At 35.5% G+C, this 23,194-nt stretch overlaps 1 protein-coding gene and 1 pseudogene across 2 annotated transcripts in view; both read right to left on the bottom strand.

Annotated features, from left to right (window-relative positions):
- IL1RAPL1 (interleukin 1 receptor accessory protein like 1) overlaps window positions 1-23,194 on the bottom strand; it is a 1,333,324-nt gene that overhangs the window by 1,030,562 nt on the left and 279,568 nt on the right. The window lies entirely within an intron of this gene.
- On the bottom strand, window positions 20,215-21,001 carry LOC100480160 (annotated as a pseudogene).

The following is a 23,194-nucleotide window of genomic DNA, read 5'->3' as shown; positions in this document are numbered from 1 at the left end:
GCTTTCTTTAGTGTTATGTTTAGTTTCCTGTATCATTTTCTTGTGGGTGTTCACTATACTTTTTCTCTCCGGTTTTAATGAGGCTCACATAAAATGTCCTATGTAAATATTATTCTAAGTTAATAGCAACTTAATTTTAAACACATTGCAAAACTTTACCTTTTTACTCTCCTCCCCTCACATTTTATATATTCGATGACACACTTTAAATCTTCTGTTATGCTTTTATTGTAATTTTACTTGATTTTACTACTTTTTTCTTTTAAACTTTATACTTGCTTTATAAGTGATCGATCCACTACCTCTGTTATATATTTACCTTTTCTAGTGGATTTTTACTTTGTTTTACTATTACTTAGTGTCATTTTTCTTCTGATTAAAGAAATTCCTTTCACATTTCTTAAAGGGCCAGTTTAGTGCCAAGTTTAGTTTTTCCTTATCTGTAAAGCTATTAATTTGTTCTTCAATTCTGAACGACAGTCTTGCTGAGTAGAGAATTCTTTCATTTTTTTTTTCTTTCAGCACTTTGAACATATCATGCTGCTCCACTGTGGCCTGTGAAGTATCTGTTCAAAAATTTGCTGATAGCCTTGTGGGATTTCTCCTGTATATAACTTTTGTCTTGTTGCTTTTAGGATTCTGTCTTTACCGTTCATTTTAGCATTTTAATTACAATATGTCTTGGGCGGATCTCTTTGGATTCATGTTACTTGGAATTGTCTCGGGTTCTTGGACCTGGATGTCTGATTCCTCTTCTAGGTTAGGGAATTTTTTCAGCCATTATTTTTTCAAATAATTTTTTTGACCCTTTCTCCCTTCTCCCTCTGATATTCCTATAATATGAATGTTATCCCATCTTTTGTTGTCGTAGAATTCCCTTCAGGAGTCTTCACCTTCTTAAAATACATTTTTTTTTCATTTTGTTGCTGTGTCTGGGTGAGTTGCACAGCTTTGTCTTTCAGCTCACTAGTTTTTCTAGTTTATCCATTCTGTTGAACCCCTCTAGTTTATTTTTCAGTTCAGTTTTAACTTTTTTGGTACTTTTTAATATTTTGTCTCTTTGGTCAAGCTCTCATTTTGTTCTTCAACTCTTCTCCCAAGTTTGGTGAGCATCTTTACGAACATTACTTTGAACTGTTTATCAGGTAGTTTATCTCTCTTTTGTTTAGTGCTTTTACTGTAGGTTTGCCTTGTTCTTTGGTTTGGAACGTAATTTTCTATCTCCTCATTTTGCCCAATTCCCTGTGTGTGTGTGTGTGTGTGGTTGGTTGGTTTTATCTATTAGGTAAGTTGGCTGCTTCCCTCCATCTTCTTATGTAGGAGATGTCCTATGGGACTCAGAATCACAATTTACCCTGTTACCAGAGCCAGGTGCTCAGAGAGTGTCTCTTATGTGTGCTGTGTGTGCCTTCCTGTTGTGGCAAGGCTGTAGCTATGGTGCCTTGATGGGTGGGGGTTGGCCCGTGGCCTGAATTTGAGGTGTGTCTAGCATTGCTGAGACATGGTGGTGGCAAAGCTTGCCTTCAGACTGGATGCAGGCACCTCTCAGACTGCTGTAGCATGTTGGTGGGTGGGTCACTCAGCTGGCACACCCACTGTTGCTAGCAGGTTAGAGGGAGAACTCCCAAATGCCACTCACTAGTGTTGGTATTTATAAGGTAGACTCATATCACAAAATGGCTTTCCACCATTATTTCAACGTGCAGGGAGAATTCCTGCCATTTCTTGTCTCTTTGCCAGATACTTAAAAGTAAGTAAATGGGTCTACTTTATCATCTCTGTGTTTTTCAAATTGATGTTTTTATACTGGTTTCTGTTCAAGTAAGTCTGTGCACAAGCCGTTCAGGAGCAGACTGTCCATTCTCTACAGTTTCGTAGTTTTTCTGAACATATTCCTTTTTGATTTTAAAGCCCCTTGTTTTGGGGTTTCATCTCCCCTACTAAAGATTTAAGGGTTGGGGTGGCTGATGTGGAGCTTGAATCCCCTGCTCCTTAGGGTAAAGTTGCTTAACTTTGATATCCCTCTTGATTGTTATTGATCACAACTGGGATGTGTCTCCCTCCCCCAAGGGGAGTTCATGTCTCTGCTTCTTTCCCTTCTTGGTGTCCTTTTACCCTTTCATGAAAATGTTTTCCTTCGATTTTCAGGTCCCTCTCGGAGAGAATCATTCCACGTGTAGTTTAGATTTGTTTTGTCTGTGGGTGGAGGTAAGTTCAGGATTTTACTCTGCCACCATCTTGAACCCAACTGTCCCCATGAACTTTGTTTAAAGAAAAATTAAACTTCAGGGTTAATATATTTTGGCTTCCCCATCCCAAATAGAAAAATTTCAAGAATTTGGCATAATTTCTTTAAATGGTAATGTGCTAGAAATTTGAAATAAAATATTTTAATTTACTGTTATTAGTTTATTTAAAAATACTTTCCATTTCTCCTGCCATTTAAGGTCAAGCTGTGGTTAGGTTTAGAGTATGGTACCATTATTTATTTAGAATCTATTCGAATTGATTTTTCTGCTATTTGTCAATGCTGTTAAATCTGAACAATTATTACAGAAAATAATTTGCTCATTTTTTATAGAAGCTTAAAGGAAAAGGAATCCTTGTATCAAATCAGTGCTCATTAACACTTCTGTGAGAATCTATTGACTTGGAATTTGTGAAAAAGAAAAACTCTCTTAGAATGTTAACATCAGATGGCATATCAGAGTGGAATTGGTTTCTGAGTGCATGAAGAGACAAATGTAAAAATGCAAAGTTCATTGCTCTTTCCCTTACCTTCTATTCTCTCTAAATAACAGAACAATTTGTTGTCTGGTGCTTAAGTCTTTGACACTTAGCAGCAAATCTAACCTGCATGAGTGCATTTAAACTCATGTATATACTAATGCGACTTCAGAATTGGGCTTTAATGCGTTTCATTATTTCTAACTTTGAATGGTACAACTGAAAATTCTAAGAGTCTAATGAAGGTAAAATGAGTAATCAGTGGACCATAGTTTATTTATGAAATCTTCATGATTTCTTCTAAATGAAGTTAAAAAAAAGAGGTAATTTGTGTATTTACATGCTTAATCTGAACACTAACATAGAACCATGTTCGAGGCACTATTTAATAGATATCAACTGGTTTTATACCACAGAATGAAAAATTTTAGGTGAAAATAAGTAATACTATAATTTTAATAAAATTAAATTTAATTTTACATGGTTTTACCGTTAATTTTTTAAATTAAGCCTCATGTCACTATAAATAGCATTAATATGTGACTGATTTAAATATTTGACAGCAATTGTTTTGAAAAGTAATAGAAGTATATATTTAAAATGTGTGTGTGTGTGTGTGTGTGTGTGTGTGTGTGTGTATCGGTACTTGAAGGGAAATGTTTTCAGAATCAGGATCCAAAAGAACTTTAATTTTTTTTTAAAGATTTTTTTTATCTGAGAGAGAGAGTGAGTGGGTGCGTACCAGTGCAGGGAGGGGCAGAGGGAGAGGCAGACTCCCCCTAAGCAGGGAGCCCAACGCAGGGCTCAATCCCAGGACCCTGAGCTGAAGGCAGACACCCAACCAACTGAGCCACCCAGGTGCCCTAGAACTTTTCAATTTTTACATGACTCTTTACCTCAAGTTAATAACCATCTGACAGTGTTTTCTTGAATCTCAGCTCATCTTCATTACTTCTTGAGTAAAATTAACCAAATAAAAATTTTAATTAGAAAACTAGATACTAGATAGTAGACAAAAGACAAGCAGGTGTTGTGAGTGATAATTTTGAGAAACATTTCCATAACTTTTTTTTTAAAGATTTTATTTATTTATTTGACAGAGAGACAGCCAGCGAGAGAGGGAACACAAGCAGGGGGAGTGGGAGAGGAAGAAGCAGGCTCATAGTGGAAGAGCCCGATGTGGGGCTCGATCCCATAACGCCGGGATTACGCCCTGAGCCAAAGGCAGACGCTTAAGGGCTGTGCCACCCAGGCGCCCCACGTTTCCATAACTTAACACCAAAAAGGCTAACAAACATAAAAATTAAAAGGCAAGGAAAGAGACATGGAAAATAAATAAAGAGGTCCAATATTTACCCAGTAGTTATTTATGAAAATGAACAGAAACAACACATGAGAGAAAATAATTAGATATTTCTTTAAATTCCTCAATAAAGAAAACCAAGAACTTCCAAACAAATTATTGACTTGATAAAGATTAAAAGAAAATGCTAAGGATAAATTCAAAACTTAAACAGAAAAAAAATTAATCTGGAAAATATCAAAAATATTGAGCAACTTTTTAAGAGAACAAAGTGAAGAAAATAAAAGTCTCCATGAAGAAACAGGAGTTAATTATCTCGTCACTAATCTTGGACCGAAGAAGACTGGAGAAGCCCTGGGGAAAGTCCCAAGAATCACTGATTTTGTACCCAGAGTTCATGATTTATCCCAAGTAACAATTATTAAGGCTAAAGTACTATTTTCACAGGGAAGGACTTAGGAAATTTAATACCCAAAGAATCATGAGGTTGAGTTTTACCAGAAAATAACAACTGCAGTAATAAATACAGATTATATGCATTAATATGAAAAACAATGTTTTATCTAGCATTTATAGAATATATTCTGAGATGTCAGTATTATACACTATTATAGCAATAAAAGATAATTTTGCTAAAACATATTTGTAGGCTGACTGAACATTCATCATAACACAAGGCAGTTTATTTCATGTTTATCTGCATAAACTCTAAAGCCATACTGCCAAACTATTGGATTCAAGTAGCAGCACCACTTACAAGTTTTACGACCTCAGGTTAGTTTCTCTCTGCATCTGATTTCACAGCTAAGAAAGGAACCTGGCATGTACTACATGGTATAAACGAGTTTGTTGCCAAGGTGGCTGTTATCATTATTTTTACCTCTGACAGGTGTAAAACATTTTATAATAAATTGTAAAACTGGGAAGAAAAATTTTTTTAAATGAGTTTGAAACTTAATCTCTGTATCATATTAAATTTTAATAAGCTTTTGTGTCAATAAAAATACTCAAAATAATTATGAACTTGTACAGTTTGGGGAGCATATTTGATAATAAGGTTCATACTATTCTCCCAACAAACCAATTTTCTCTGGATACCATGTGAGCCAAGCCTCACTTGCATCTCCAATATTAGATTCTCAGTAGATGATGAGTGGGTAAATGAAGAAATCCTAGTAGCTGTTGATTAGAAAATTTATAGTGGGGCGCCTGGGTGGCACAGCGGTTAAGCGCCTGCCTTCGGCTCAGGGCGTGATCCCGGCGTTATGGGATCGAGCCCCACATCAGGCTCCTCTGCTGTGAGCCTGTTTCTTCCTCTCCCACTCCCCCTGCTTGTGTTCCCTCTCTCACTGGCTGTCTCTGTCTCTGTCGAATAAATAAATAAAGTCTTAAAAAAAAAAAAAAAGAAAATTTATAGTATACTATTGTGGCAACTATTCCTTGTACTGTAAAAGGGATCCAGTATATTTATAAAGCGATAGAGCAAAGTCAATATTCTTGAACTAAGTTAGCATTTATCCACTCTTTTCACGAACAGACTACTGGTTGCCACTTTTAAGAAAGCAAGAGAGAGGGCCACCTGGGTGGTTCAAGTGGTTACATGTCTGCCTTCAGCTCAAGTCATGATCTCAGGGTCCTGGGATGGAGAATTGCTTAGGGCTCCCTGCTCAGCGGGTAGTCTGCTTCTCCCTCTCCCTCTGCTCCTCCCCTCGCCTTTGCTCTTCCTCCTGCCTTGCACCCTCTCTCTCTCAAATAAAAAAAAAATCTTTAAAAAAAAGAGACAGTAAACTGAAATAGCCATTAAAAAGATGTGGTAAAACTGGCTGTTCAAATGATTCTAAATTAAAAATTCAAATCTTGCCTCAAATGATCAGATATATAATTCCAAAGAGAAGGCAAAGTGCAACAACCAATATTTTAAAGTGAAAAGAGGCCACATTTAAATATCCATTTCTCTAAAATCTCTTAATTCTTAGATCATATAAAACTACAGAAATGCTATGTACTTGGATTCCTTTAATTAAGCCCCCTTACAGAAATACCTTACACAACCAGAAATGAGTATGATGTTCACAGACTTTATCAAAGATTAGTATCACAATTAGTCATTATCATAGGCTGAATAATGCCCCCCCACTTCCCAAAGAAAGATAGGCCTATGTCCTAATTCCTGAAATCCGTATGTTAGTTTACATGACAAAGGGGAATTAAGGTACCAGATGGAATTAAGATTACCCATAAAGTGAATTTTAATTGGGAGGTTACCCTGGAATAGGAAGGTAAACCCAATATAATCACAGTGGTCCATAAAAAGAGAAAAGGGAGACAGAAAAGAACCAATACAAATGGCAGAGTGATAAGGACTAGGCTGGTGTTGCAGGCTTTGAAGATGGAAGAAAAAGACAAGAAGACAAAGTATGCAGGCAAACTCTAGAAACCATAAAAGACACAGAAACAGATTCTCCCTTGAGCCTGGAGAAAGAACTCAGCCTTCTGATAACCTGATTTTAGCCCAGCAAGACCTATTTTGGTCTTTGGATGTCCAGAACCGTAAGATGATAAACTTGTAATGTTTTAGGCTACACGATCTGTTGCCTTCACTTATAGCAGCAATTGGAAACTAATACAGATTTTGGTAAATGAAAGTGGGATTCTGATTTAATAAATACCTAAAAATCCGGAAATGGGCCATGGGCAGAAGCTAGAAGAATTTTATGGACCAAAACAGAAAAAAGTCTGCCATCTGATATTTTTTAAACATTGCCAATTAGGTCATTCTACTTTTCTTATTAGTCAATTCAAAATCATTAAACTTTAAGAAATATATTTTCTCTCTCCTAACAAACTAGTACACTTTATCTGTACATATTAAGAGCTTTCCTTTCTACCATGTTTGCCAAAAAGCTCATAGTTTAATTCTTATTCACCTAGAGTAGCCATCTTTAGCCTTGATTTTGTATAAAAACTATGTTCTCTTTCCTTTAGACAGCATTTGTTTTATCCTTAATTTAATGGCCCTATTATACTTGGTCATTTATATGTAAATCACAAAAAAATCTTTTCTGGAAATAGGAAGGTGGGAAAACTAACACATTCAGCACCTACACTCTGTTCCGGAAACAAAGTCATTAAAATGTCTATGGAGAACAGCTATTATTCTCAGTCTATAAAAGAGAAAGCCTCTAGAAAGGCCCAGTACCTTTCCAGTGATTGCCCAATCCAAGGTATTTGCACCAGGACTGCCTGCCTTCCATTAAGAGCTCTTACTGAAATCACACAAACCACCCAGTGCTGCTGAAGATGAAACATGGAGGTTAACTGCTAATCAAGGAAAACTCTATTTCCCCTTTCTCAGCCCAGAATTACTCATTAATAGTCATTTGAAGATTTTCTCACTCTTACTAATTACCATGTAGAAATTCTCAAATTTAAAGGTGAAAGATTCCCAGATATTTCTGAAATTAGAAGAGTATTCAGTCTCTAGCCAACCTTTAACCCGCTTCACTGAGACTTGCCACCTACACAATGAGCCATCAACAAGCCAGACCCCTAACCACAGTTGATAAGTGTAAGAGTTGAACACCTGGTCCCAATGGAGCTAACCAGTGATCTTTGCTGGGAATTAAAAACCATATTACAGGACTTGAAATCAATAGCATAAAATTATTCCCTATTATTTTCCTTGGTGCTTCGAGTATTTGAAAATCTTAAATATGATGAATCACTTTTTAAAGCTAAATCTAAGATATTAAGTAAAATAAATTATTCTATATTGAAAATCATCTATTTCTCTGTTCAAACTCAATTGTACTTAATATTGACTCAAAAATATGGTTACAGATATTTTATTGAGAAACAAATTGGTAATAAACAGCTCTGAAATCAAACACACCATTTAGCAATTCATGATCAAAAACAATTTATCTTAAAAAATGCCTAAGAGTTTCAAGTCCTATTCAATTCAAGACTGTGGACAAGTGTTTACACATCAAAGAACTTAAATATGTTAAGTGCAAGAGATATTTAAGCTAGAGTGTTTGTTCCAAACTGAATGAGGATTCCACGGCTTTTTAAGATTTTATCTATGTTCCCTTATCATTTACCATTAAAGTTTAGCAACCAAACAAAGCAAACAAAAAGGCAAGTTCTCTTCAAACACCTATCAGAGTTTATAGAGAGTAGGAGGAAAAAAACCACATCCACAACTAAATTCAAGTAGTATGGCAATGGAAATGGATTCCCAGTATACTTCGTCATATTTAAGAAAATACAGAGGATTTATATCAGTGACAAGCGAGAATAGATGATGATAAAAAAGAAAAACTTTTAGGGGTGCCTGGGTGGCTCAGTCGGTGAAGCATCTGACTGTGGCTAGGTTAGTGATCTCAGGGTCCTGGGATCTGGTGCCCACACTCAGCAGGGAGTCAGGTTCTCCCTCTCCCTCTCCTTATGCCTTCCCCCCATTCGGGAGGCAGGTGTGCTTTCTCAAAATCTTAACCAAAAAACAAAACAAAACAAAAAACTTACAGTAATTAATTGTCTAACCTAAGAAAAAAATTCAGACATCACGAGATAATGTATATGCCCTATGGGAAAGTTTCCTTACAATGCTTCCTTTAGGAAGGTGAACAAAGAGGGTGAATCTATGAGGAAGGGTAAGAGAAACTGAAGCCAAGTATGAAAAGCCCATGAAGAAATTAGTGCAATTTTTCGGGAGATGGTTTCTCCCTTAGGCAATCTGATTAGTAACTTGAAAGACACCGAAAAGAGGAAATAAGGGAAAAATAGTATTTTCAGGAAAAGAAAAAAGTGCTTCACTCCAAATGGTACCTACCAACTAGCTAATTTCTAGCCTAGCCTTCCAGGTTCAGACGAAAATGTTTCACTTGCATATATAACAATTTCTTAATGTACATGCAGACACTGTGCCAAAAATAGTCAAATATTTTAGCGTTAATGTTAAAAATTCTGTTCCTCGTATCACTAAAACATTTATTCACCTTAAAGCTTGTAGATGTGCAATCTTCAATATATATTCGCATTTGAATATATTTTTGCCTTATCATCTATGAAATATCAGAACTTAAAATAATATGCTTTTTATGCAAATGCAAATATACATTCTAATATATAGGCAAAAAGTAAATCCTAATAATATATTAGCATTATACTAATAGTATAGGAAAATAATATAGTACTTAGTATCATATTATTTAACCTAGAAAAATTCAGACACTGCCTTTTTCTTTAAATCAAAAATCTTCAAGTTAATAGAAATAACTTTTTTTAAACCTAAATGTCTTAATGTACATATAACATATAAGAAAGGCACTTTGCATACACAGTTATTGCTCCTTACAAAATATGATTGAATTTGTCAAATGGTAAATTGAAGATTGTTTGGGAAACAGGTAATAAAGAGCTGTATTTGTTAACTGTTGTCAGTTCTGGTCTCCTTTCTATGACAACATAATCACTATCCCATAAAATTCATGTCTGAAAAAAAGGAAAACCAGGTTTTTGCACAATGGACAACATACATGAATATCCATGACTTGCATATGTAGTATCACCAAACCTCCCATCTCCACAACTCCAACGCTGTTTCTTCGTTCATAATGGAACACTGCAGAAAGACTATACGCTCTCACTGTGTTGTACTCGCTTTGCCAATTTAACATGTGCTGTTTTACATACTTAATCCCCTCTTATTCTAACAAGCCCATACATGGCATGGCAATCACAGGTAATTAGTACCAGATACACTTCTCACATATTGTTTTTTTTCCGACTATTAAGGGTAAGGTGGAGTAAGAGCCAGATGGCCAGAAACTTTTGGGTTAAGGTGCTAACCAGCTAACTGATAAGCTTTTGAGAAATATCACTAGGATTAACTTGTTTTTGTTTTTCACCAGTGTGGCCAATTAAAATGACACAACTCATTAGACAAGATCTTTGGGCACAACAAACCAAGTCACTTCATCATGACTGAGACCAGAACCTCACCAGCAATCGGCTACCTATTTTGCCAGTTTTCTGCCTCACACATCACTATTCAATACTGATATTCTTACTTTTCCTATTTAACATATTACCTCCAAATTAAGTAGAATTGAGAAAAACAGCACCTTACTATTGAATCAGCACAATATTTACTTAATTTTAAATTAGTAATACAAAGACAACAGGAAACTGATATATGCTCCATATTAAATGCAACAATTTTTTCCTTACTGATAATAAACTTATTGTAATAATCCTGAAAGTAATTAAAATAATTAGAATATTACTCAACTTGGGTTTCTTACCACATTCTTCCAATTTCCTGGAAAGGCAATCATTTGATAATAAATAGAATTTTACAGTGGAGTATCATACGTGACTTAAAATGAAGAAACTGGAGCTATACTTAATAACTTGAACAAATTTCCAAGTACACAGGGCCAAACCAAAGCATGATGCAGAATATATATTTTTATCATGCCATTTTTAGAAAGTTAAAAACTGTAAAACAATACTACATACTGCTTAGGGATATACAGCTGTATTTTTAAAAAATAATAAAAAGTGCATGGAATGATCAACACCAATTTTGGGACGATAACTATCTCTGGGAGAGGAGAGACAATCCAGGAAGGGACAGAGGGAAGGGAATTTGACTGTCTTGCAATACTTTATTACTGAAGCTGGGTGATAACTAGAAATGTGCTTAAGTATGCCCTAAATATTGCATGATCAATTATTCAAAACCTAGTGTTTTGAAGTTGTATCCTTCAAACTAAACAAGCTGATCATTACAAATCAACCCATGCTACTCCTCACTGATAAAACTTTTACAATTAAGGATCTATATAAATATTTGTTGGCTAAATAAATTCACACAAATTTAAAATCTTCCCTAAAATTTGACAGAACAGTAAAAGATCAAAAGAACTTTAGAATTCTTTATTTTTTATTTTTTTAAGTTTATAGTATCATTTTATTTATTTATTTATTTTTATAATAATATTTTTTATTATATTATGTTAGTCACCATACAGTACATCCCTGGTTTCTGAATGTAAATTTCGATGCTTCATTAGTTGCGTATAACACCCAGTGCACCATGCAATACGTGCCCTCCTTACTACCCATCACCAGTCTATCCCATTCCCCCACCCCCTCCCCTCTGAAGTCTTCAGTTTGTTTCTCATAGTCCATAGTCTCTCATGTTTCATTCCCCCTTCTGATTACCCCCCTTTTCTTTATCCCTTTCTTCCCCTACCGATCATCCTAGTTCTTATGTTCCATAGATGAGAGAAATCATATGATAATTGTCTTTCTCTGCTTGACTTATTTCACTTAGCATTATCTCCTCCAGTGCTGTCCATGTTGCAGCAAATGTTGAGAAATCATTCTTTTTGATAGCTGAGTAATATTCCATTGTATATATGGACCACATCTTCTCAGAATTCTTTTTTTAAATCCCGTACATATTAGAGACATTTTCTCAGAGAAGCTCTTATCAAAGCAGCATTATTTTATTCAAGGGTCAACTGTAAGGTTACAATTAAAAACAAATATTTAAATTTTTAAACCTTTTAAAATTAGGAAAGTGACTTTCTTTTATCTACTCAACAGCAGAAATATCGAACTTTTATCTTAAAATGACTCTAAGAGCCAAACAAATAACACAAATGAGTCAGTCAAACAACAGTTAATATGGGGTGAAGAGACCAGGGAAAGGTAGAAAACTTGTTTTTTTTTTCTTCATCCTCATTGAGACTATAAGGAAAAATTGTTAAAATCCTTGAAATGTACAAAAAAGTTTACTGGGTAAGCTCTTACTGTACTCTTCTCGGTTATACCTGCTTTTCATTATCTTTTTTTTAAAAAACATACAGTGCTTTATTAGTTTCAGGCGTATAATACAGTGATTCAACAACTGCATCCATCACCCAGTGCTCATCAGGACAAGTGCACTCCTTAATCCCCATCACCTGTTTAAGCATCCTTCCACCACCCTCCTCTCTGGAAACCATCAGTTTCTTCTCTATAATCAATAGCCTGTTGACTTGTCTCTCTGACTTTTTCCCTTTGCTCGATTGTTCTTGTTTCTTAAATTCCACATATGAGTGAAATCATATGGTGTTTGATTTTCTCTGACTATTTCACTTGGCATAATACTCTCTAGCTCCAACCATGTTGTTGCAAATGGCAAAATTTCTTTTTTATGGTCGAATAATATTCCACTGCATGTATGTATGTATGTATGTATATAAATAGAGAGAGCAGTCTTTTAGGTTTTCTATATATAGTATGTCACCTGACATACTATAATAGTGAAAGTTTTATTTCTTCCTTACAGGTATGAATACCTTTTATTTCTTTTTGTGTTATGACTGCTATGGCTAGGACTTCCAGTACTATCTTGAATAAAAGTAGTAACAGTACACATCCTTGTCTAGTTCCCGACTTTAGGGAAAAAGCTTTTAGTTTTGTCCCAGTGAGGATGATGTTAGCTGTGGGTTTTTCATACATGGCCTCTATTATGTTGAGACATGTTCCCTCTAAACCTATTTTATTGAGGGTTTATATCTATGAATGGATGTTGTACTTTCTCAGAGGCTCTTTCTGCATCAACTAAAACGATCATATGGTTCTTATCCTTTCTCTTATTGATGTGATATATCACATGTATTTGCAAATGTTGTACCACCTTTGCAATCCATAAATAAATCCCACTTGATCATGAATGATTTTTTTTAAAGATTTTATTTATTTATTCGACAGAGATAGAGACAGCCAGCGAGAGAGGGAACACAAGCAGGGGGAGTGGGAGAGGAAGAAGCAGGCTCATAGCGGAGGAGCCTGATGTGGGGCTCGATCCCATAACGCCGGGATCACGCCCTGAGCCGAAGGCAGGCGCCCAACCGCTGTGCTACCCAGGTGCCCCGGTCATGAATGATTTTTTAATGTGCTGTTGAATTTAGTTTGCTAGTATTTGGTCAGGATTTGTACATCTACGTTCATGAGAGATACTGGCCTATAGTTCTCATTTTCCCTGAAGTCTTTTTTTTTTTTTGAAGGAATTAGTTTTTATTTGGTAAGCAGTATTTAAATTGAGACACAATACTCTTTCTGTTAGCTAAAAAGAGCTCCAAACAGTGTCATCAATCTTCAGTATATGTTAACTAATGCTGTTTTACATGTAGGTGTCAAAATGCCTAATATGAAAATAAAATCAAACCATTTAATATATCTTTCTGTAACAACATGAATAAAAATACCTGGAAAAACTATGAAATTACATTTAACAGGAAGAAATCCTTTTTTCTGGGGAGGCAGAAGCAGAGAAACACCCTCATGGAATTTTGGACAACATATTTAAGCCATTTATGTCAACATATCTATTTTAAGGTTATGTATCTTCTAGCTGACTACTGTCAAATTTGGCAGACAGGATTATATAAAATCATATTAGTATCTTGGTTAAAGTAATTTTTCATTATAGTTAACAAAATGCCCATAATATTTTGATTTTAGAATAATAGTATTAGTACAATACACTGACCACTAGATGGAGACAAGCCCTCCTAACTTCATCTATGATTTTTTTTAAATTTATTAATGCCAGTATAATTAGCATACAGTGTTATATTAGTGTGAGGTGTACAATATAATGATTCAACAATTCTATACGTTACTCAGGGCTCATCACAGTAAGTGAATCCCCTCCACCTACTTCAACTCATATCCCACCCACTTTTATCTGGTTTTGATATCCAGCTAATGCTGACCTCACAGAATGAATTTGCAAGTTTTCATTCTTTTCTATTTTTTGGAATAATTTAAGAAGCAAAGGTATTAACTCTTCTTTAAATATTTGGTAGAATTCCCCCAGGAAGCCATCTGGCCCTGGACTTTTGTTTGTTGGATGTTGTTTGATTACCGACTCAATTTCTTTGCTGGTTATCTATCTGTTCCAATTTTCTATTTCCTCCTGTTTCAGTTTTGGTAGTTTATATTTTCCAGGAATTAATCCATTTCTTCTAGGTTGTCCAATTTGTTGGCATATAGGTTTTCACAATATTCTCTTATGATTGTATTTCTGTGGTGTTGGTTGTTATTTCTCCACTCTCATTTGTGATTCCTCTCTTCTTTTTGATAAGTCTGGCTAGAGGTTTATCAATTTTATCGATTTTCTTTTTCAAAGAACCAGCTCCTGGTTTCTTCGATCCATTGTATTGTCTTTTTGGTTTTTAGTTTCTATTTCATTTATTTCTGCCCTTACCATTATTTCCTTCCTTCTGCTGGCTTTAGGCTTCATTTGTTTTTCTTTTTCCAGCTCCTTTAGGCATAAGGTTAGGTTGTTTATATGAAATTTTTGTTTCTTGAGGTAGGCCTATATTGGCATAAATCTCCCTCTTAGAACCACTTTTGCTGCATCCCAAACATTCTGGACCATCGTGGGGTTTTGTTTGTTTGTTTGTTGTTTAATGTATACTGGGCTTTCTTTTTCTTTTTCTTTTTCTTTCTTTTTCTTCTTTTTCTTTTTTTCTTTCTCTTTCTTTCTCTTTTTTCTTCTTTCTTTCATGTTCAGTTAGCCAGCATATAGTACACATCATAAGTTTTTGTTGTAGTGTTCAAGTTTTCATTTTCATTTGTTTCCATGTACTTTTTCATTTCTTCTTTTAAATCCTGAGTCAACCCATTCATCGTTTAGTAGAATGTAATTTAGCCTCCCTGTATTTGTGGTCTTTCCAGATTTTTTCTGGTGGTTAACATCTAGTTTCACAGTGTTGTCATCAGAAAAGTTGGACGGTGTGACTTCAATCTTTAATTTTTTGAGGCCAGTATGGGGGCCTAACATCTATTCTGGAGCGTGTTCTGTGTGCACTTCGAAAAAATGTGTATTCTGTTGTTTTAGGATTAAATGTTCTGAATATATCATTAAAGCCATCTGGTCCAGTGTGTCCCCTCAAAGTCATTGTTTCCTTGTTGATTTGCTGTTTAAATGATCTGTCCATTGGTGTAAGTGGAGTATTAAAGTCTCCTACTATTATTGTATTATTATCAGTTAGTTCATGCTTGTTATTACCTATGTTATGTATTTGGGTGCTCCTGTGAGGTAGATTAGTATTCATAACTGTTATATCATTGTGTTGGATTGTCCCCCTTCTTATTATAGTTCCTTTCTCTCTTGTTACAGTCTTTGTTTTAATGGCCATTTTGTTTCGTATAAGTATGGCTACTCCAGCTTTCTTTTGACACCCATTTATGTGACAGATGTTTCTCCAGCTACTCGCTTTCAATTTGCAGGTGTCTTCAGGTCTCAAATGAGTCTCTTGTACTACAGCATATAGATGAATCTCGGTTTTTTTATCCATTCTGTCACCCTACGTCTTTTGATTAGATCTTTTAATCCATTTTCCTTCAAAGCAATTTTTTATAGATGCACATTTATTGTTATTTCATGATTTGTTTTGTGGTGTTCAAGATGTTCTCTGATCCTTTCTTGTCTTTCTCTCTTTCATGGTTGCTGATTTTCTTCAGTGATATATTTAAATTTCTTTCTCTTTATTCTTCACATGCTTTTTAGTGGTTTTTGATGCATTGTTAACATTAGGTTTGCATATAACCTATCTGCATATAGCAGTCTGTATTAAGTTGATGGTCATTTGCCCAAAGTTTGAATCCATTCCTTACTCCTCTTTCCCCATGTTTTAGGTATATGTTGTCATATTTTACCTCCTTTTATTTTATTTATTTATTGTGAGTTCAGTGACTGATTTTTTACAGAAATACTCATTTTCACTGCTTTTTTGTTTTTTTTACCTTTAAACTGTCACTTTTGGTCTCTCCTTTCCAATCAATGAGTATCCTCTAATATTTCTTGCAGGGCTTGTGTCAGAGAGTCTTTTAGTTTTTGTCTGTCTGGGAATTTCTTTATCTCTCCTGAATGATATCCTTGCTGGAAAGAGTATTCCAGATTTTTTCCATTTTTTCCATTTTTTCCATTTTTTCCATTCAGCACTTTGAATATATCATGCTAGTCATTTCTGGCTTGCAAAGTTTCTGCTGAAAACCCCCCTGCTAGCTTTATGGGTTTTCCCTTGTCTGTCACTGTCTTCTCTTGTTCAGCTTCTTTTAAAATTTTTTCTTTATCACTATAGTTTGCTAACTTAATTACAATGTGTCTTGGTGTGGATCTGCTTTTGTTGATCTTGTTGGGGGTTCTCTGTGCCTCCTAGATCTGGGTATCTGTTTCCTTCCCCAGACTGAGGAAGTTTTGAGATATTATTTCTCCCAATAAATTTTCTGCCCCCTTTTCTCACTCTTCTTCTTCTGGGGTTCCTATAATATCAATGTTATGTTTGATGGAGTCACTGAGTTCCCAAAGTCTATTTTCATTTTGCATAAATCTTTTTACTCTCTTTTGTTCAGCTTGATTACTTTCCTTTACTCCCTCTTCTAGGTCATTAATTCCTTACTCTGCTTCTTGCGTGCTTTTCATTATCTTTAAGTTATTTTACCACTCTAACTTGTAGACAACTGATTATAATGCAAATGATTCTTGTCCACAGAACTATAAATGAACAGCACCTCCTGGAGTTGCATCTGATTACTATATTGTGCATAGTGAGGAATTTGTAAATTCATTTCTGAGTTCCTAATTGGCTTTATCTGGGGTTTTTTTGTTTTGTTTTGTTGATTTTAAATAGTTGTTAACATACTTCTGGTTTCCTCAATTATTAGCGAAATAAAATGTTTAATCCTATGTTCTTTTTACATTCATGAGAGTCCTGATTTTACCTTTTTTAAAAAATATTCTTTTTAATGGAATCTATACATGAATTGGCAGATAAATCACATTAGGAAAACTCCACACAAGAATTTTGGAGAGGTTTATTAAAATGTTACAAGTGTGAAATACCTATACTTTATCAAACAACTGATAAAATTGTATCTTGTGTCCTTATCTTCCATTCACCTCCAGTCTGCATAATGAAATAATAATGTATATTTTATAGTCAGTCATAACAAGCTACATCAAACAATGCATGTTTATTAGTAAGCAATGCCAAAATTTAAAAGCATGATTATAAAAGCATATTGGTCAAAACAATCTTAAAAAATACTTTCTAATACAGATATTCTGGGGGCGCCTGGGTGGCACAGCAGTTAAGCGTCTGCCTTCGGCTCAGGGCATGATCCGGCGTTATGGGATGGAGCCCCACATCAGGCTCCTCCGCTATGAGCCTGCTTCTTCCTCTCCCACTCCCCCTGCTTGTGCTCCCTCTCTCGCTGGCTGTCTGTATCTCTGTCGAATAAAAAAAAAATCAAATAAAGATGTACTATTTAAAAAAAAAAGATATTCTGGGACTATGTGGTATTGTTCCTTGCATGGTTTGTGAAACAGAGGAATAAGATAGTCTAGGCCCATTTATCTCCAGAATAAGACTGTCAAGGTTAATAATCTTCATTTATATCAATAAGCAATTAACCTAGCTTTGCTTGAACATTAAGTTGTGTTTTTCAGAAGTCATAATTCAACACTTATCAAAAGTAAAGGTTCAAGTTCAATCCCTAAGTATTAAGTCCCTAGCTATAGGATAATTTAATAATTGAATACATTTTTATAAATGTTTATTGATATTATGTATTTTTCTCTATGATTATTTTCTGGGATGACTAATACTCTTATTTCTGGATGACACTGTCTGGATCTTTCAATTACCTGTTCATTTGTATTTTCAGTTTACCCATAAAATTTCAAATCTAGCTTCCCCCAATATTGCATTTCCTGAATCACTTAGATCACTATCAATAAAGTACAATATATCTTTATTTTATATTTTTAAAAGCTCTCAGTTAAACAAGAGTTTTAGGAATTGTCATTTAAAATCCATTTGATTTCCAAGGAATGCTACTGTATTTAATATATGAAGTACAAAACATGAAATATTTGGAACATTTTGTCCTAAATTATCTTAAGGTTTGGATTATAATTTTAGAATAAATTTTTGTTTACTATTCTTGAAATCATTATTTTTAAAGTAAGCTTTCAAAAGTTCTCCTTTTTGAGTTATTAAATGCAAATGTAAATAATCTAAGACCATAGTTACAAAGTTTCCACTAGAAGAACCTAGAAAAAATTCTTTGAAGTCAGGTTTACCATTAGCACTATCTTCAAGTTTCACTCTTTAAATCTATTCTGTCCAATATGTGGCCATTTTTGTCTACTTAAATTTAAATTAAAACAGTCCAACTTCACAAATGCAAAAGCCCTTGTCAAGTGTTTTACAACGAAACAGTTTGTGATTACTCTACCTCTCACTACAGGCAGAAAGTATTTCCATCATTGCCAAAAGTTCTATCGAATAGAGTGGTACTATCTTATCACTCTTTATCATCAATTTTCAATAACATCACACAAAAGCCAATATTTTTACTACAAATATCTGTTCTGTCCATTATTTCTTCAAAATCAGTCCTTGGCCCTTTATCTCTCTCATTTCATGTATTAGTCCACTTGAGGCTATCCAGTAACTTCCTTAAGCATTCTTCATTCTTTTTTTCTCCTCTGACTTGATAATTTTAAATGAACTGTCTTTAAGTTCACTGATTTTTTTTTCTTCTGCTTGTTAAGTCTATTCTTGAACAACCCTAGTAAATTTTTCAATTTAATTACTGTATACTTCCACTCCAGAATTTCAACTTGATTCTTTATAGTTTCTCTTTGTTGACTTTTTATTTCTGCATCATTTTCTTACTTACCTTCAAGAAGCATATTGAGCATCTTTAAAATGGTTATTTTAAATTGTTTCTCAGGTATTTCATAGTTCTTTCTTCACAGTCAATTCCTGGACATTACTTTTGTCCCTTTGACTGGGCCATGACCCCCTGTTTCTTTGTATGCTTTATGATCCTTCACAGAGATGTGGGCATCTGAAATAAACAGACACCTTACGCAGTACTTAGGGACTGACTTCATACGGGGGAAAACCTTTACCAACCAGTCTGATAGAGAGCTTAGGGACCTCACAAACCTTTTCTTTGTATCTTCCTTGGGCTTGTACATTTAATTTCCTAAAGAGGTTTTCCCATTTCTTCTCAGGAGCCTGTAATCTTTCACTCCTCTGGATATCTTTCTGTAGTACTATATTCTCAGTGGTGCCGTAATAAGCCATGGTGCTCTCATTTTTGTGCTCAGCAGCCCAATATGGTGTCCAAATTGTTGTTCCTCTAAGCACTCCCCATCAGGAGAGACAAAAACTAGTCCTTCAGGCAGCCTGCCAAAAAGCCAGAAAAATGGATACATGTTTTACTCTTCTTTTTCCCTAGGTTAGCAAAAGCCAGGAGTTAGCTCTTTTCTCCCTATCATGTCACACTATGCCAGAGAAGGATTGGGGCTTGGGCATGCAAAATGCCAAGATTCTCCAATCCATTTAGAAGCAACTCTTCTTTCCTTTGTGCTCACTTGGTATACTGCAATCTCTCTCTCTAACATAAAAACAGTAAAATGTTTAGTTTCTTAGGGGAAAAAAGAGTGGAGAAGAGGGATTCAAAATGATTGTGATCACACTTCCATTTGCACTTGAGCAAAGCCAATGTTACAAGCTTAATCCTTGATGAGGATACATAGTAAATGAAACCACCTGCTGCTTGCTCCTATGTCACTCTGGGAGTCACGTCCCAATATGCTTTTAATGGATATTGGCTTCTCTACTTCTTCTCAGCAGAGAACCAAGGCTAGCCATAGCAACCATCCCATCTCCGAAGTGCAACATTGCCAGTGAGAAGCAAAGCTCTGGACCACTTGGGAGAGATGGGGAGGGAGGAGAGAGGGAAGGAGACACTTGTCTTAGAAGCAGAACAGTTCTACAACAGAAGTTTGGTATCTGAGTTCACCACAACCTCATCTTATAGAAAACAGTTGGAAAACATCTGTAAAACCAACGGTATCCTTAAGGTGAAATTGCAGGATTTTGCTGCATACCTGGACACAAGAGAAGTGAGAAGTTGCAACAAGTTTTCTTTTTTTTAAGATTTTATTTATTTATTTGACAGAGAGAGACAGCCAGTGAGAGAGGGAACACAAGCAGGGGGAGTGGGAGAGGAAGAAGCAGGCTCCTAGTAGAGAAGCCTGATGTGGGGCTCGATCCCAGGACTCTGGGATCACGCCCTGAGCCAAAGGCAGACGCTTAATGACTGCACCATCCAGGCGCCCCAGCAACAAGTTTTAACTAGCAGCAACAAAATTCGATACAGTTTTTGTGTGTTTGTTTTTAGCAATATTCCTTTGCAAGTTCATTAAGAAACACTGCAGTTTAATGGGGCATATGATATGGAACAACCTACTTTTGCTATAGTGCTGTTCGTTGAAAAGAACTGAACTTTGCAAAGATTTCAACTGGGGTGTAATCTATTTACACAGTAGTAGCTCCTGGTTTCAGTGGTAGAATGGGTGCTATGTGATATCCTCTTCTCCGGAATAGTAATCTCGACGTTTTTCAATTTTTTCATCCAGCATTCTGAAGAATTCTTGTTGGCTTTCAGAGATGTTCACATTTGCTCTCAGCTGATGAACTAATAGTGGAATCTCTTCATTAGTTTTAAGTCTTAACGTTAGAAACGGCACTTTTTTCCAAGTTTTCTTGGTTCCTGGTGCTATTTTCTGCTCCTCCTCTGCCACATTTTTCATGTACCTGACCTCTTCCACCGGTTTGATCCTATACTCGTCGCCAAACACATCTCAGTTCTGGTAGTTCTTCCCTTTCTGGGCTTCCTCTTTTGAACAGTGGCAACATGCTTGGCAGAGGCACAGCCCATAGTCTCATTTGGTCAGCTTCAGTCCGGCTGAACTGCAAATCATCTCTACAGACACAGGGACATTTTTGTTTCTTTAAACACAAAGAAACTCTACCTTCCCGCTGCGTGGGCCAAGATGTGCACACCTTGGGCGCTCGCGGTGGGGGCTGAACGTGGCAAGCCTCAAACAACCNAAACACCCCCCCCCCCCGCCCCGTTCCCTTCCTCCTCGCCTTTTCTCTTCCTCCTTCCTCTCCTCTCCACAGTGAGTCCGGGTGTCCCCCTCAAACTAAATTCAAAAAGAATATACCCATGTAAAATGAACAATATATATTTGTACTTAACACCACAAAAAAAACATGGATTTTTCTTAAATAAAACTGTTCTAAAATAGTCTCACATGCCGAGTTTAGATTACTTTAGTCTCATATGCCAAAGATTTACCTCAATTGCGTATGGACTTAAAATTTTAAAATGTTTCAAGTCAGTTTCTGTAAACATACATGTTTTTTAGAACTAAGTATTAGAAGTTCAATTTCTTTAATTTCCAGGAATTTAGCTGTATTTAGACAACCACCTGTTAATCTCTAAACCAATCAGAATGGAGTTCCTTTAAGAGATATTATGGTCTTATCTGGTACTACCATAAAGAAGTAAGAAACTATTATATATTCACACAATGAAAAGTAAAGACCTTTCAAAATTACAGACATGTACACATGCAGACATACGGGAGAGTTTATAACTTCGACTAAAATTTCAGCCGTGAGTCAGCATAAACAGAAATATAGAATTCACCAGTCTAGATAACCACTCTTGTGGCTGTGAAATTCGTAACTGATTTGAGCTCAAACTAGAAAAATACACAAAAAGGTCAAACAAACAAGATTCTCTGTCATCTTGCACCCAACAGAGACAAGATCTCTATAAACCATGAATGCATTTACAGAGCTCATCAAATTTAAGACTTTGAAGTCAGATTACAAACCAGCATTGCCAATGATGGGAAATAACTTGGCTTAATGATTAGATCATAAAACAAAATTTCCGGCCTCTCCTGCCAGCAATGGGAAATCATTTACTGACCAAAACCAAACCAAAACACAAAATGAGTGCAACAAAAAATAAAAACAAGAGGGGCACCTAGGTGGTTCGGTGGGTTAACCATTGGACTTTGGCTCAGGTCATGATCTCAGGGTCTTGGAATCATGCTCAGTGGGGAGTCTGCTTCTCTCTCTTCCTTTGCCCCTCCCCCTGCTCATATTTTGTCTTTCTCTCTCTCAAATAAATCTTTAAAAAAAAAAAACCAGAAAGAATTTAAAAAATCAAGAAAAACAGAGTCAACAAATTTCTAAACCACTGAAGATTCACCTCTGGAACCCAAGAAAAATAACATTTAAATTGCACATTGAAGAAGTTTACCTGCCTGTGGTAGCGGAATCCATCAGGCATCTTATTGGAAGACCTCCAAAACTTTTAAAAGATAATTTTCATAAAAATAATATAATGACTAAAATTAAAATGAATGCATATTAAAAATTTTCTTTGTACATATTAAATGAGGAAACCAGACAGATGTTATCACCGTTTCAAAGGAAAATTTTCTATGGAATACATGAACTGAATTGCAAATGGAGGCAGAACTGGCTTATCTACATTTGGGAGGGCAGCAGAAACTCCATGGAACAAGACAGAATTTACTTCAGTTTGTACAAATAGCTCAAAGACAATGAACACCCAGAAGCATGTGCTTTTTGTGACAATGCATACTTTTCCCCTGAAACACACGTCCCCCTCACACCAGAATTTATTTGCAAACCAAGTAAAACAGGAAAAACCTATGACACAGAAATTATAGTTTATGAGGGAAGCAGTACTCAGTCACCAAATAATGAGTGACACTAAGATTAATTCTGCCCTCTGGAGCTAGTAGTAAATTTAGAGATTTTTTTTGATATTTTGCATTTATTTCCTTTTAGATTTTCAAAGCACTGATTAAAATAAAGTACTCTTCTTTTGCTTGATAGCTCTTTGTCAGTTCAGTATAAGAAAATTTTCAATAATTAGGGCTATTCAAAACTGGCATGTCTGCCCCTGGAGTGAGATTCCCAACACTAAAGATACTGAAACAGTGCTCAGATGACTAGTTACTAAGAATGTCTTACAAGGGAATTCCTGCACTATGTGGGAGGTTGGATTCCATGACCTTTAAATTCCCTTGTAATTCTCAACTCCATGGTTAGATGCTAGCTAGATGTTCTAAAGCACATATCACTCTCCTCAGAAACAATTTAGCTTAAAGTCCCAGTCACATTTTAATTTTCATTTCATTTTTAATTGAAACATTTCCAAACCATACACTGACAAAAA

This window comes from Ailuropoda melanoleuca, chromosome X, assembly GCF_002007445.2.
Source record: "Ailuropoda melanoleuca isolate Jingjing chromosome X, ASM200744v2, whole genome shotgun sequence".
Lineage (NCBI taxonomy): Eukaryota > Metazoa > Chordata > Mammalia > Carnivora > Ursidae > Ailuropoda > Ailuropoda melanoleuca.
This window is presented reverse-complemented; position numbering and strand designations above follow the sequence as displayed.